This window comes from Haliotis asinina, chromosome 2 (genome assembly GCF_037392515.1).
Source record: "Haliotis asinina isolate JCU_RB_2024 chromosome 2, JCU_Hal_asi_v2, whole genome shotgun sequence".
Taxonomy (NCBI): Eukaryota; Metazoa; Mollusca; class Gastropoda; order Lepetellida; family Haliotidae; genus Haliotis; species Haliotis asinina.
In genome coordinates, this window is record NC_090281.1 from 100,024,603 (window position 1) to 100,039,393 (window position 14,791).

Below are 14,791 nucleotides of genomic sequence, written 5' to 3' on the forward strand. Positions count from 1 at the left end.
AGCTTTGCGGCAGAGTTCTTTATTTTTTTCGCAGCTGAATAATTCCCCCACACATGGTACAGAGCTATCAATCCAGCTATGGGCTGAATTAATTGTTGAGTGCTCCTCAGACGCCTACAACAGGACATCTTGCATCAAGACCACATCAGGTGTGTCCTGTTGTAAGTTGTCAGCCAGAATGAAAAGAATGAACCTCTTGCCTTGCATGAAAAACATGTGCATAACCTTACAGCCAATGAGAAGTTCTTCATAAACTTTTAGCCAATCAGTGCAGTCTATATAAGGTATGAACTGTGACCTACCCTTACCCAGGTGGCGAGGCTCCCCATGGGTGCCCCAGAGGTTCCTAACATTTTGAAATTAATATTTTCTAATTAAAACAAAACACCTAAACAATGCCAGCATAAAAAACAGTATTTCTTACCCTGTTACATAGACATATGTATCTGTCGTCAAGGGCAAGGTTACTAGATTCCTTTGTTTACTGTACACCAGAACTTGTTTCCACATGCATTGATATAAAGTCTGTATGTGTATATGATGCCTCACTCAGCAACGGCAGCAGTTTGGTAGTTTACAACGCGGGATGCCTCACTCAGCAACGGTAGCAATTTGGTAGTTTACAACGCGGGATAATTTGGTAGTTTACAACGCGGGATGCCTCACTCAGCAACGGTAGCAATTTGGTAGTTTACAACGCGGGATGCCTCACTCAGCAACGGTAGCAGTTTGGTAGTTTACAACGCGGGGTGCCTCACTCAGCAACGGTAGCAATTTGGTAGTTTACAACGCGGGATGCCTCACTCAGCAACGGCAGCAGTTTGGTAGTTTACAACGCGGGATGCCTCACTCAGCAACGGCAGCAGTTTGGTAGTGTACTACGCGGGATGCCTCACTCAGCAACGGCAGCAGTTTGGTAGTTTACAACGCGGGATGCCTCACTCAGCAACGGCAGCAATTTGGTAGTTTACAACGCGGGATGCCTCACTCAGCAACGGCAGCAGTTTGGTAGTTTACAACGCGGGATGCCTCACTCAGCAACGGCAGCAGTTTGGTAGTTTACTACGCGGGATGCCTCACTCAGCAACGGCAGCAATTTGGTAGTTTACAACGCGGGATGCCTCACTCAGCAACGGCAGCAGTTTGGTAGTTTACCTACTTGTGACACGTCAAAATCATTATGCACGTGTTGTCACGTTTGTGTTGTCACTAGTTTCACAGATGGCACCTTCCCTGAATTCACGGATAAAACTTGTTACTCCACTGAGAGATATTACCTATCACTTGGCTCACGGGATAGCACACGCCACTGGTTGGCTCACTTACTCAACAAACCACTCACTTATTCACTCACCAGTCCATACTCCCTCTCCAACCCACCTACTCACTCACTCACTACCCACTCACCAGCACGCACTACCAATCCACAAACTCACTCATTCACTCACTCACCAACCCACCTACTCACTCATTCACCTGCTGACTCACGCACTCACCAACACACACTCCCTACCAACCCACAAACTCACTCATTCACTTCCTGTCTGACTTACGCACTCGCCAGCACACACTCACTACCAACCCACCTACTCATTCACCTGCTAACTGTCTCACGCACTCACCAGCACACACTCACTACCAACCCACCTACTCACTCATTCATCTGCTGTCTTACTTACGCACTCACCCGCACACACTCACTACCAACCCACCTACTCACTCATTTACCTGCTGTGTGACTTACGCACTCACCAACCCACCTACTCACTCAGTCCGTATCCTAGCCGTGGGGGTACAAACTGGCACGTGCTTCTCGCGTGGATATTCCATGGTCCTCTAATAACACTCCAGTGACTCATTGCTCAATGTAAGTAAGCTCCTCGGTCTGGCATTCACATGAAAGAACATGAGATAAGCAATGTGGAGGTGCTTAAAGCAGGCTGGCCACTGTTATAGGCGTTGTTATTAGCCCTCACCACTCGTCACACTGTTAGTAAGGCGACAAATTAGTCTTCGTTCAGCTGGGGACATTGATTGTGGCAATACACATAAGGAAATTATATGGGCAGAAAAGTCTAGAGTACAAAACGAAAAGAAAGTAATTCCTGTAACGGCATTGTGTGTTTTAATAGCATTACACAAGTGAAATTGTTTAAGTAGTATAGGGAATAGGGGTTTTGGCTCACTTTCAAGAAAAGTCTCTACAAAGCCTTATTTACTAAATAAGGCTTTGGTTGGGACCTTAGCTCTTGCTACTATTACCCCTACTACAAAAAAGTTGGGTGCCTATGTCATGTTTATATCGACTATTACCGTGTGTTGGTAGGAGGTAACACTGTGCCGTACGGTACGATCAATAATTCTTCTCTTACAAACCCCCTACCCGGCCCATCCCTCAAGTAGTATAAGTTAGGTTCGTCGGCTTTCATATCCACTTTATCTATGTTGTAAGTTTTGACTGACCATATAGGATCGGTGGCTCGCTTACGGCTATCGCCCTCGTGTTCCCCTGGCTGGTATAGATACATTACCCCTACTACTTAACGTGTGTTGGAGGTAACACTGTGCCTATGTCATGTTTATATCGATGAAACAGTTTAACGTGAACCGCCTACGATCTCTTTGGTGTTCATAATAAAGGCTTGCTGGGCTTTTTGTATCCCCTGTTCTATGTACTTTTTTTTCTCGTCCTCGCTGATAGCAGACTTACGAGACTTGGACCGAATATCTTGTTTCATTCCGTTATATTTTGTGAGTTCAGAGAGGATTGAACTAAACTCCTCTTCTGAGATCTTACTGTCAGAGAGTGCTGTGGAAATACGCTCACTCACTGTGTTCAGCTTTGCTTCGGCCAGAACCCTGATCTCGTCGTGTTTCAATGCCTTACGATGAAGTCTGCGTGATACTAACTTAAGCGCCAACCCTGCCACCCCTGCCGTTATTTCAATACCTAGCACTATAGGTGTGGCCACGATGGTAGCCAACAACCCAACACCTGCCGCCCCTAGTCCCATGCTGGTTGCCATAAGGGTAGTGTCAGCCCCGTCCACGATATTGAAAGCTCTATTGTACTTTTTACATAGTGCTTTCCGCGTGTCACGGTCTTGTTCTAGTTGGCGTTTCACATCACATAACTGCCTCAAGCGGAACCCATCTACGGTTTCCAGCGTCTTCGCTACTTCCTCTACGACTGGGTACAGACCCATCCTATAATATATATTTTGAAAGATATTTTAATTGGGTTTCAGTTAATAGTCCTTCAATGTATTTGAAGTCTACAAGGGTTAGATTATTACCAATGATAATAGGTGAGAGGCTAATAGACTTTCCTGTTGTAATAAAAACCCCACTGAGGTTTATTAAGCGGTTTATAGAACCCCAGGTGGTATCCTGTTGTATAATAATACGGCAATATTGGTGTATGTGTTCTTTAGACCAGTGTATTGACACCCCGGGTAAAATTTGGTGTACTCTTGAGGTGTTTTCATTGTCTAACCCAAAACTTCTATGATGAGTGTGAAAGGGACTAATATTCTTTCAGGATTACTAAATGTTAATTTATTGTTTGACCTAGTATTTAACCCATTTTTTTTCCTGTCCCAAATAGTTATCATGCGTAATCCCCTCTCCGGAATGAAATCCCCGGGCCAGATACCGTTGTTCCTAATCTTAGTGGTATACCCCGTATCTGCGTCTAATGTGATATAAGGTGAGGCGAGTGTTAAGTTGATCAGCCATTTGGGCTCTTTTAAATCTGATAACGGCACCAGTCTGTACACGTTGTCTTTGAAGTGCAGGATGTATAATTCATCTTCCTCACCAGGCTGATCGAATCCCTCCGTATCTCCTAGGTCGTTAAGCGTAGTGTTGGGGTGATGACTGGCCATTATTATACTATTACGATATAATTTCCAACTGGTTTTTTGATAATAGTTCAGGGGTGAACTTCATACCCATGAAGTGTATGTTGGCAGGTAGGAAGATATTGGTTAGTGATATCTTGTTTTCCACGATCACGTTGACCCCCTGCAGACTGGTCTTGGAGTCGACACCCACCCGCACGTAAACATTGCAAACTTGATACTGATGTTGTTTGCCCCACCCGAGTTTGATCCCCTTCACGATCTCGACATCATTCCCCGATGGTTCCCCTAGGTAGACTTTGATGATCAGTGTTGAGTTTGCCGGTAGACTCTCTAGTATAGTGACCACGCCTTCGAATTCAGACACCAACTGCAATTTCACGTTTTGTATGGCCGGTTTACTCGATAGCATGTGGGCTGCTATAGTGTTGACTGGGCTGACGACTACGCTACGTCTCTGAGTTGGGACGTAAGCCACGAGCAAGGTTCCATTGTTCACGACTTTGTTTAGGTGGTTGTCTTTGTTATCCGTGAACACGTAGGGAGAGACGAGTCTAATATTGAGAAACCAGTCGTCGTTATCGGGTAACAACACCCACTTGTCATCTTCGGTGAAGACGAGCATATATGGTTTGTTTCGGGCGACGGTAGTGCTTTCAACATCGTCTAAGTCGAACAGTTTACCCCCGAACGATGGGTATATTATTCAATTATTATTACCGGTGTTGACAAGGGCGTACTTAGTGTTGACTGTTGCTCTTGTGGTATCTACTATATCACTTAGGGTTCCACCGGAGGGGATTTCAACGCGTTTGTAAATGTTGTTTTTCAGTTGCAAGGCGTACGATTTACCATCTACTCCGGGAGCGTCGAAACCGCGCGTGTCTCCAAGGTCGGAGATCCCGATATTGACGCATTTTTTAACTCCGGGCCCTTGTGCGCTGGTCATTTTACATGAAGCGTTAAGCTGAGGTATCCTATATTTACAGGATTATGATTTATATCTAACACCGATATTGTCAGCTCAGATATGTTGCCCTGGGTTAATCTCTTATACTGCCGTGGTGAAAACGACTCGGTTCTACCGTCGTTGTATTTCTCAGTTTTCACCGGCACTGCTCTCAGTATAGTGGAAGGGTGACCTCCTTGAATGTTGTACGTTGTGCTCACCTGACCGAGATGAATGTACAGCTCTCGGTACGGTACTAGGTCGGGTAACTTCGTGCCTGTGACGGTTGTTGTTGGTTTTATCTCGTCAGGAGACATACCGAGTATCCTCGCTAATGGTCGACCGAGCCTCAAGGGGTTTCTTCCGTTGTTGATTAACACCACTGTACCGTTTGAGTCGTTCATCTTGAGTTTGGCTCCCAGGGGTTTGAAGACCTCGTCGTTTAGAGAGCACACGCTGTAGTAGCCGTCAGTTATCTGGCTGCGAGTTCCACTGACGAACAGCTTATTGTTGCTGATATTGATGTTAGTCCATTGCGGTAGGTAGGTGATATCGCAGAGTGTGACTTCGAGTTGACCTGACGTGTTATCGATCGCGTGCGTCAGCTGAACGGCCTCACCGCTCGTTATTCCTGGAAGTGTTATGTACATGTTAGAGTATATATGCTCATTATATAATAGTTTTAAAATGTATTCCCCTGATGTGTTTTACCCTAAACTGGACGTAGATTTCTCCACCATGAAGATCGTGGTTGCTCCTGGGTTGTATTTCAATGCCAAGTTTATAGATATGCCTGATAAGTATAAGCTTTCGGTGACTAACGTCAAGGCAGTCCACGCTTGGTTCAACAACCCTATGCAATTCTGGCAGAACCAATTCAACTTTGCCGTGTGGTGCGCTACAACGGGGTGTGGTGTGACATTGACCGACACTCGGCTGAGTCAGTCTGTGTTCAAGTTCCACGTGTACTACCAGGTCAGACGTATCCTTAAAGAGATCAGCGCCCCCCTCCCACAGGACAAAGCGTGGGACGCAACAAACAACCCGTACGATAGACGGGCCTACGAACGTATTTGCAACGAATTCGAAATAAACCCGAAGACGGATTGGCGTTTGCCGGGGCTGAACCACGGGTTGGGTATTCCTTACGCTCATGGGCTCTCGCCAAAAGCATTTGACAAACATATACTAATAAAATTTATGCAACGAAAAATGTTTAGTACGGAACGTTTTTCCCATGCATTAGCTGATCTTGTTCCTAAACCTAACAAATCTGGACCAAAACCAGTGAAAGATGCCAGTGATGATTTACTGACACTAGGTATACTTAGGCAGGACTTTGCTTTGTCGAGTAATGAATGGAGGGATGATCGTATGGACTTTAAAAAAGGTGGTGTTGGTTTCACAATCCAGAAAGTGGAGCAGTCAACCGCAGACGGGTGGAAAATGTTCATGCTGGACACGTCGAAAGGGTTTACTCATGCCGGGGTAGTCAGGTTGAATGATTCGATTCGAACGTACGTGTGGGCGCTGTTGGGTGCGCAGTCGATGACGCGTTCCAACATCCTCGGTAAGGGAACTGCTTACGACGCTCAGACACAGTTCGTTGCCAACGTTGAGGATGCTATCAATTCTCCAGTTGATCTCCCGCGGGCCATCGATCGTTACCAAAACGTGTTAGAATACGCCAGATCGAAAGTCAATTATGTGTTCGGCGTGGGGTTGTACATGGCTCCGAGTGATATGCAACTGAGAGTAAAAAAAGTGGTGGGTTATAACAACAAAATAGTCATAGCCACGAAGGATCAAAAGTTGGGTATCAACCCCGATATTAACACCACCTATATCCCACACATCCCACCACGTGAAACTGGTATAGTGACGTCACCCCCGGAGTCTAAAGTTCATGTGCCCCCCACACACCCCCATATTCATGTGGGGGTACCCCCCTATCAGCAGCATATCGATAATAAAACGGCCCTGGTGGTTGGGGGGATAACTTTGGGACTTATTTGGTTAAAGATTTCTTAGCCGCTACGTACACCAGACCCGCCACGGCGACGATGGCTGCCCACATGTTTTGACTGAGCCACATGGCAGTTTTAGCCAGAGCACCCAACAACCACGAGACGATGCTACCCAGGATGCCGGGAAGGGCTTCGGCGGCTTTACCAGCCAGTTTAGCTAGGCCTTCCCCGAGTTTTTTTATCCAGTCTTTAACCCCACCGCCTGTGGGAGTTCCCCCGCCGCCAGGTGTGGGGGGTGTGGGGGTTCCTCCCACCAGTGACACCACCAGGGTTGATATAATGAAACCCAATGCAGTCAGAATGCTGGCGATGGTGATCCCTTGCTCCCGGAACAATATCCGAATCCTGTTGGCTAAAGTTGTATCCTCATTCAGTATTCTATCGATTGTTTCCCGAATACGACTGATCTGGGATCGAAGCTGTTCACGATTCGAGGAAGCGGATTCCAATCGTGTACGTCTCTCGTCTTCTAAATCGCGTAGTCGTTCATTGATACGACGCTTCATATCATCGTTTTCAGTTTCGTTGAGTTTGGTTTTTTCCCTAGCGATGTGCTCGTCGATTTCGTTCAGTTTCCCCATGTTGTTCACGAGTTCTCCACGCACGCGTTTCACGGCTTCGTCTAAGCCGCGCAGTTCCCTTACCGGAAAGTCAAACCCCGGTAACGGTTTGTCCCAGTAGGTGCTCAACAGTTTTTCTATGCTGTCCGAGGCTTCTGTAGCACGCTGTGGTGTCATTTCATCTCTAGTGGTGAGGTGGGATCTGGTAGCTTGCAGATCTTCAACAACGGCCTTAGGTATTGCACCAACGTAATCATTCATGTTTAGATGTTCACGGATAAATTCAACACCATGGCGTCTGGCTAGAGTTGACAAGGCCAGTGGTTTTTTATTGCGCTTGTTAACGAGGTCAACCTCTGGTTTAGACTTAAGGCGTAGAACACCCTTTGTATCAATAAAAAAATTATCAAGGTATCGGCCCTGTGGATCAACGTAGTATTTATCACTTCTTAAACTTTCGTAATAATCATCTACCGTTGTTGCCAAAAGTTCTTGGTTCAATGGTGAACTAGTAAATGAGGTCTCCTGCTCATCAGATGCCTGGGCACTAGCGCCCGGCATCTCTGTCATATCTATGTCTTCATCCATTAGTATTTAAATATATTTTATTTATATATAACAATGTACGGTAGAAAATTAGATCCTTTCAGAAGATTGAGAGAGCCATTAGGCGCCAGAGCCGTGCGCCAGTCGGTGACCATCACCAACAACCCCAGCAAGATAGACCAGAATCAAACTCTGCTGGTTAGATTTCCAAACCTTGGTGAGAATGACCTCATTGTACCAGGCACTGTTCGACTGGCGTTCAATATCACGTTGACCTCCGACAACGACAAACGCGAGCTAGTGCGGAACGTGGGTCGAGCTATCATCAAGAAAACGACCGTCAAGATCAGCGGTAACGAGGTGCTGAGTATCGACGACAGCGACGTGTTTCACTGCTACGGGGATCTCTGGAAAAGCGAGGGAGAACGAGTCAGTGATGTGTACCAGGGTATCAGCAAATCAACCCGGTCGCGCATAGGGTATGCCTTCACGCCAGACCAGCTAGACAAGCTATCGGACGGTGAAAAAGCCATCGCTCGAGCATACGGGAATCGATTCTGCGTGCCGCTCGACTTCGAGTTGCTCACGGGACACGCGCCGTTTTACCAGGCCGCGCTGGGTGATAGGCTCGAATACGAGCTCACGTTTAACGACTATAGCAAAGTAGTGCGTACGCCGAACGGTGATGAGGCTAGTTATACCATAGACAACATCTCTCTGGAGTTCGACATGGTCACTAGCCCGGAGCTGGCCAGGCAGGTTCGAAGCCAGTACTCTGGGAAGATGGCTATCCTATACGATCGCGTACTGAGGCATAGATCAGTCGTGCGAGATAAGAGCGACACTGTGTGGAATATCAACCTGAACGTGCCGGCGCGATCAATGAAAGGTATCCTGGTCGTCCCCGTGGAGGATTACGAGCCATTCCGGAGGGACAGCGAGAAGTTTTTCAACCCCGAGATTGAAAAGGTGGAAGTGACCATCGAGGGCGTGCCCAACCAGCTGTTCAGTCATGGTATGAGACCACACCAGCAGCGGGATGAGATAAAAAAGCTACCAGTGGGGACCCAACATTATATAACAAAGGACCTGGACCTCGGCTCCGTGCAGATCGGTGAATACCTGACCACCAAGTACGCCCTATGGTTGGACATGCGATCCACGGATGATGATAAACTGCACGGTAGCGGGCGCCGTATAGATAACGGCAGCGAAGGGATAACCATCCAGATTACTAAGAAGGCTCAACCCGCTGGTAAGTTGAAATTATATCTGTACGTTATTATGGACGCGCAACTTAATATAGACAATGGGAGATTCGTGCAAGCCATCTACTGATGGGGGGTACCCCCCCACACCCCCCATCAATAAACTGCCACAACTACCCACTGACCCACACTGCGCCATAGTGTGCGGGCAGACTGGCTGTGGGAAGACCGTTTTCGTGTTGGATATGTTGGAGGGTTACTACAAGGATGTGTTCGATAACATCGTTATCATGTGCCCTACTCTGAGTATGAATAAAACGTATGCGCGACCTTGGGTGATGACGGACCCGGACGTACACAAAATCGACCCTGGAACACGCCTGCAGGACTGGTTGAAAGCTCTTCACGAGAAATTTAAAGGGGAACCGACGCTGTTTATACTGGACGACTGCAGCGCTAATCGCGAGATAACAAAAAAGAGAGACATGCTATCGTACTTGGCCTTCTCCGGCCGGCATGCAAATCACAGCGTCTGGGTGCTAACGCAGAAGTTCAACTCGGTGTTGAAAGACCTCAGGGAGCAGACGCGATGGGTGGCCTTATTTCACTGCAAGGACAGGGATTCGTTCGAGGAGTGTTTGAGAGAGAACGATGTGATGAGCAAATTAGAATGGGAACGGGTGAAGAAACAGCTCGCTGAAACTAAACACGCTAAGCTCGTTCTAAAAACCGACCAACCAGTAGCATATATAGTATGCTAAGCAAAGCTAAGCAAAGCTAAGCAAAGCTAAGCAAAGCTAAGCAAAGCTAAGCATATAGCTATGATATTTGAAGTATTTGTCGTGTGCAACTTAACCTTCATTTCTCTGTGTTTTGTCTGCATCGGGTATTATATAGTTAAAACTAAATCTTACTTGTTATATTATAAGATGGAGTGTGAGGAATTGCTCGAACAATTGTCGTTGGAGGGTACCCCCACTGGGGGTGTGGGGGATTCCCCCAAGCGAGAGAAACTGGTGGCGTTGGCTGTTGGCGGCAAAGCCAAACATTACTTTGGAGACTACACTCCGGATAAACTTCACAAAATGTCAGCCGAAGAAATCGATAAGCTGTACGCTAGATACGAGTCCCGACTCGGAGCAGAAATGACAAAAACAATAGGATCGGCTATGACCCAGATATACACCGGTATTGTATCACACTTCCTTCCCATTCCACCAGAGCGCCGACTTTACCTGTGGGAGGACCTCGAGAAAGACCCTTTTATCGAACACGCCGTGAGTTCTATCAGCTGCGGGCTGTACCACAAATATGGTATGTTGTTGGCTCCAGTGACGGCGGCGATTATCACGGCAAAACATTGTCAATTTGAGAGAAAAAATAATAATAATAGTATAGATGGATGCTGCACAGGAAACCCCAGTGGAGGTACCCCCAACAGTGATGGAAGTGACTCCTTCACAGGAGACCAGGGAATCAGTGGGGGAAGTGGCCCCAACGGTAACCAGACAGAAGAATCCTAAGAGAGTAGCTGCCGGTAAAAAACGGTGGTGTAACCAACATAAAGTGACCAACCCCCGACTGTTGTTGGCTGTAGGCGTAACTGCTGCCTTGGCTATCTTGTGGTTATATACACGTGAGGGACGTGAGGTGGTACCTGAGGTGGTAACCCCCACTGTTGGGGGTGTGGGGGTACCCCCACCGTCGACCCGCATATCATGTTATAATTTTAATATTTTATATCATATACATAATATCTGAGGGGAAAACGTTCGTCAACGACGCATACCACGCCACAGTGGTCGCCAGTCTAGCCGTAGGGTACGCTCGGTTGACTAAAATGGTGCTTAAACAACCAACTATCAAGCTAGATTTCAACCTGCAGGATATGGGTATGCTCATAATGAACCTTGGTATGGCGATGGCCACAAAAGACATCCTAGTAAAACAAGGGATCATACCTGATAATATAATGAAATAAATATAGGGATGGCCACGATAGCTATGATGGTCGGTGGGGCGTTAGTGAATGCCCTGGCATTTTCCGGGAGTAATTTCCTCTTCTCTAAACTACGAGATGATCACGCGGCTGAAATACAGGAAGAAAGGAAGCGGCACGATCTCGCTACTGAGAAATTACAAAGAGCACAGGCCGAGTACGCTAAAAAACGCCTCCAGAGGATCGATTTTAACGAACAACTCCAGCGTGAAAACCATGCCGTTCAAACATTCAACGATGTTGATGAAGCAATGAAAGAATACTACCTACTAACTGGTAAACAATTGGAACCGCTCAATAAACCCACACTCGCTCAGTACTACACACCATCCAAGGGACAAATGAATCGTGAACTGGGCTTCATAGTGTTGGGTATAGCAGCTACTGCGTTGGTTGCTAAGCAATTAAATTAAAATACCTATATAAGTAAACATGAGACCCGCTCCATACCGATGCGAATACATACTTATGGGGAAGACCGAGGCCTGTGGTAGGAAATGCAGGAATCAGGGGTTCTGTTGTTTCCATATGGGAAGTTCTAACTACACGTGTTCTGTGTGTGGTATCGGGGTTAAAGGACACTACCGTCTATGTAAAGCTCACGGAGCGAACGTAGTCAGGCATCAACTCATCTACGAGAATAAAAAAGGCTACATAAAAGAACGTAGGCGACTGCTCAAGATAGACTCCAATGCGTGAAACAGCCACTTAAGGGTTACCTCCCTTTACTGTGAACCAATTAGACATTGGTTCTCTTAGGTGTAAACACTATGACTACTGTGCGCGAGCTGAAGCGGGTCGCAAAACAGAGAGGTGTGATCGGGTATTCTCGAATGCGGAAGTCAGCATTGTTGAGATTACTAGGTTTAGAAGCCCCTCCTACGGTAACACAATTAAAAGCTCAAGCAAAACAGCTTGGATACACGGGTTATTCAAACCTTGGGAGAGCCGGGTTAACCGCATTGTTATCACATGCCCCCGTAGCACGTCCCACTGTGAAACAACTGAAAGCCGAGGCACACGATTTGGGTTTAGGTGGGTATTCCCGTATGAGGAAACCACAGCTTGTAGAATTATTACGACAGAATAGAGCTATTGATCTACAGTTCGTGCGCACTGAGCGCGCTGTAGGCAACTATTTGAGAGGTTGGCGCATGCACGTTGATAGAAACATAGACATTACAGATATCAAGCCTCTGATAGCTGATAAGGTCAACCAGGAACTAAATAACCTATGAAGTATCAAGTTTCAGATCACAGTGAAAATGTCGCTCGATAAGCAGGTTGGGAGTACCACTGAGTATGTTCAGCCTTACTTCCGAGGTCAACAAGAGGTCGCCACACATACAGAGACCATTGACGCATCAATCGATACCAGTTTTCAGCAGATACGAGAATACCTAGAACGCTACACACACTTGGGGTCCGGGTGGGCTGTAGATAAAATCGATAATGTCTATCTAGACATAGCTAACTACGTGCCGTTCAGAGGCGGGTCATACCTAGCCTTGCCTCCCTACTATAGGAACAAACATGCCATAGTAAACGTTAAGAATAGAGGAAACGATTGCCTGAGGTTAGCTATCAGGTCAGCCTTATTTCCAGCTGGCGCTAATTCAGATAGGCTTTCTAGCTATCCCCAAGACGATGGGCTCAACTGGGATGGTATAGATGAACCCACCCCCATATCCCAGATCACTAAAGTAGAAAAACAGAATAATCTGGCTATAAATGTCTTTGGGCACGAAGGTAACACAACAATAGTACACAGGGTCAGCCCGGTGAAGGATCGCCAAGTTATCAATATATTCATGATCCAGCGAGGTGACAAGTATCACTACACATGGATAAAACATTTTAGTAGGTTGTTGTATGACCAATCGGCATACAAAGGAAAGACCCACTTCTGTGAACGATGTCTACATGGCTTCACCCGAGCTGATTTATTAGAATCCCACCGGGATGATTGTCAAGGTGTGGGGCAGACGGCCATACGAGTCGACATGCCTAAGGAAGGTGATAATATCCTAAAATTCAGTAACCACAAGAACCAAATGTCTGTGCCTTATATCATATACGCCGACTTCGAAGCCTTAGTTGTGGGTGGGGATTCCCCCACACCCCCCAGTCGTAGCTTCACCCACAAGACACAAGAGCATAAAGCCTGTTCGTTTGGATACATTGTCGTCCGTTGTGACGGGGAAACGAAAGCTCCGGTAGTATATAGGGGCCCTGACGCGGCTGAAAGGTTTCTAAAGTGTTTGCAGGAGGAAGAAAAAATTATTAGGAATGCGTTGTATAAAATCGCTCCCATGCGTATGACCCGAGTCGACAGGCTAGCTCACGCTAGTAGCACTAACTGTCACGTGTGTGACTCACCACTTAACGGTGATTCGGTGAGAGATCACTGCCACATAACTGGTAAGTATAGAGGCGCCGCTCACAACGCGTGCAACCTCAAGCTTAAAATCAACCCTAAGACAATAAACATCCCCGTTGTCTTTCACAACTTGAGAGGGTACGACTCACACTTGATCATGCAGGCCATCGCGAAAATCGATGGTAATATAACGTGCATCCCCAACAACATGGAGAGATACATCTCCTTCAGCTTAAACGGACTTAGGTTCATTGACTCGTTTCAGTTCCTCCTGTCGTCACTCGACAGTCTGGTCAAGGCCAACAATACCTTCCCTATCACCGATCGATACACAGACGCCGAGACTAGACCCCTGCTTATGAGGAAGGGTGTGTACCCCTATGAGTACATGGATAGTTGGGCCAAGTTCACCGAGACCAGACTACCCCCTATTGACTGCTTTTATAGCAAGCTGAATGAGGCGTCCGTCTCACGAGATGATTACTCGCACGCGACTAACGTATGGAATAAACTGGGTTGTAAGAACCTGGGTGATTATCACGACCTGTACTTGAGGACAGATGTACTGCTGTTAGCCGACGTGTTTGAGACGTTTAGGCGGACGTGTTTCAAGCAGTATAAACTCGACCCCGCATGGTATTACACCAGCCCAGGTCTGTCGTGGGACGCCTTGCTTAAAAAGACCGGAGTTAATTTGGAATTGCTCACAGATTACGACATGCACCTATTCATTGAGAAAGGCTTGCGAGGTGGGATTTCCATGGCATCCAAACGATACGCGAAAGCAAATAACCAATACGTGAAAGGTTACGATCCTAACAAGCCAACCAATCACATTCTCTACCTCAACGCAAACAACCTGTACGGCTGGGCCATGAGTCAGTATCTACCTACAGGGGGATTCGAATGGGTACCCCACGTTGATGTTATGGGGGTTGCACCAGATTCGAACAAAGGGTATATCCTCGAGGTTGACTTAGAGTATACCAAGGAATTACACACATCACACAACAGCTACCCCCTGGCCCCCGAACGTATGAGGGTTAACCCAGACTGGATGTCTGAGTACCAACATAACTTGTTAGGTGGGCATGTGACAGACGTTGAAAAACTCGTGCCTAACTTAATGAATAAGACCAAGTACATCGTTCACTATCGCAACCTACAGCTGTACCTGTCGTTGGGTATGAGGCTGACCAAAATACACAGGGTGCTCATGTTCGACCAGAGCCCATGGATGGAGCCCTACATCAGAATGA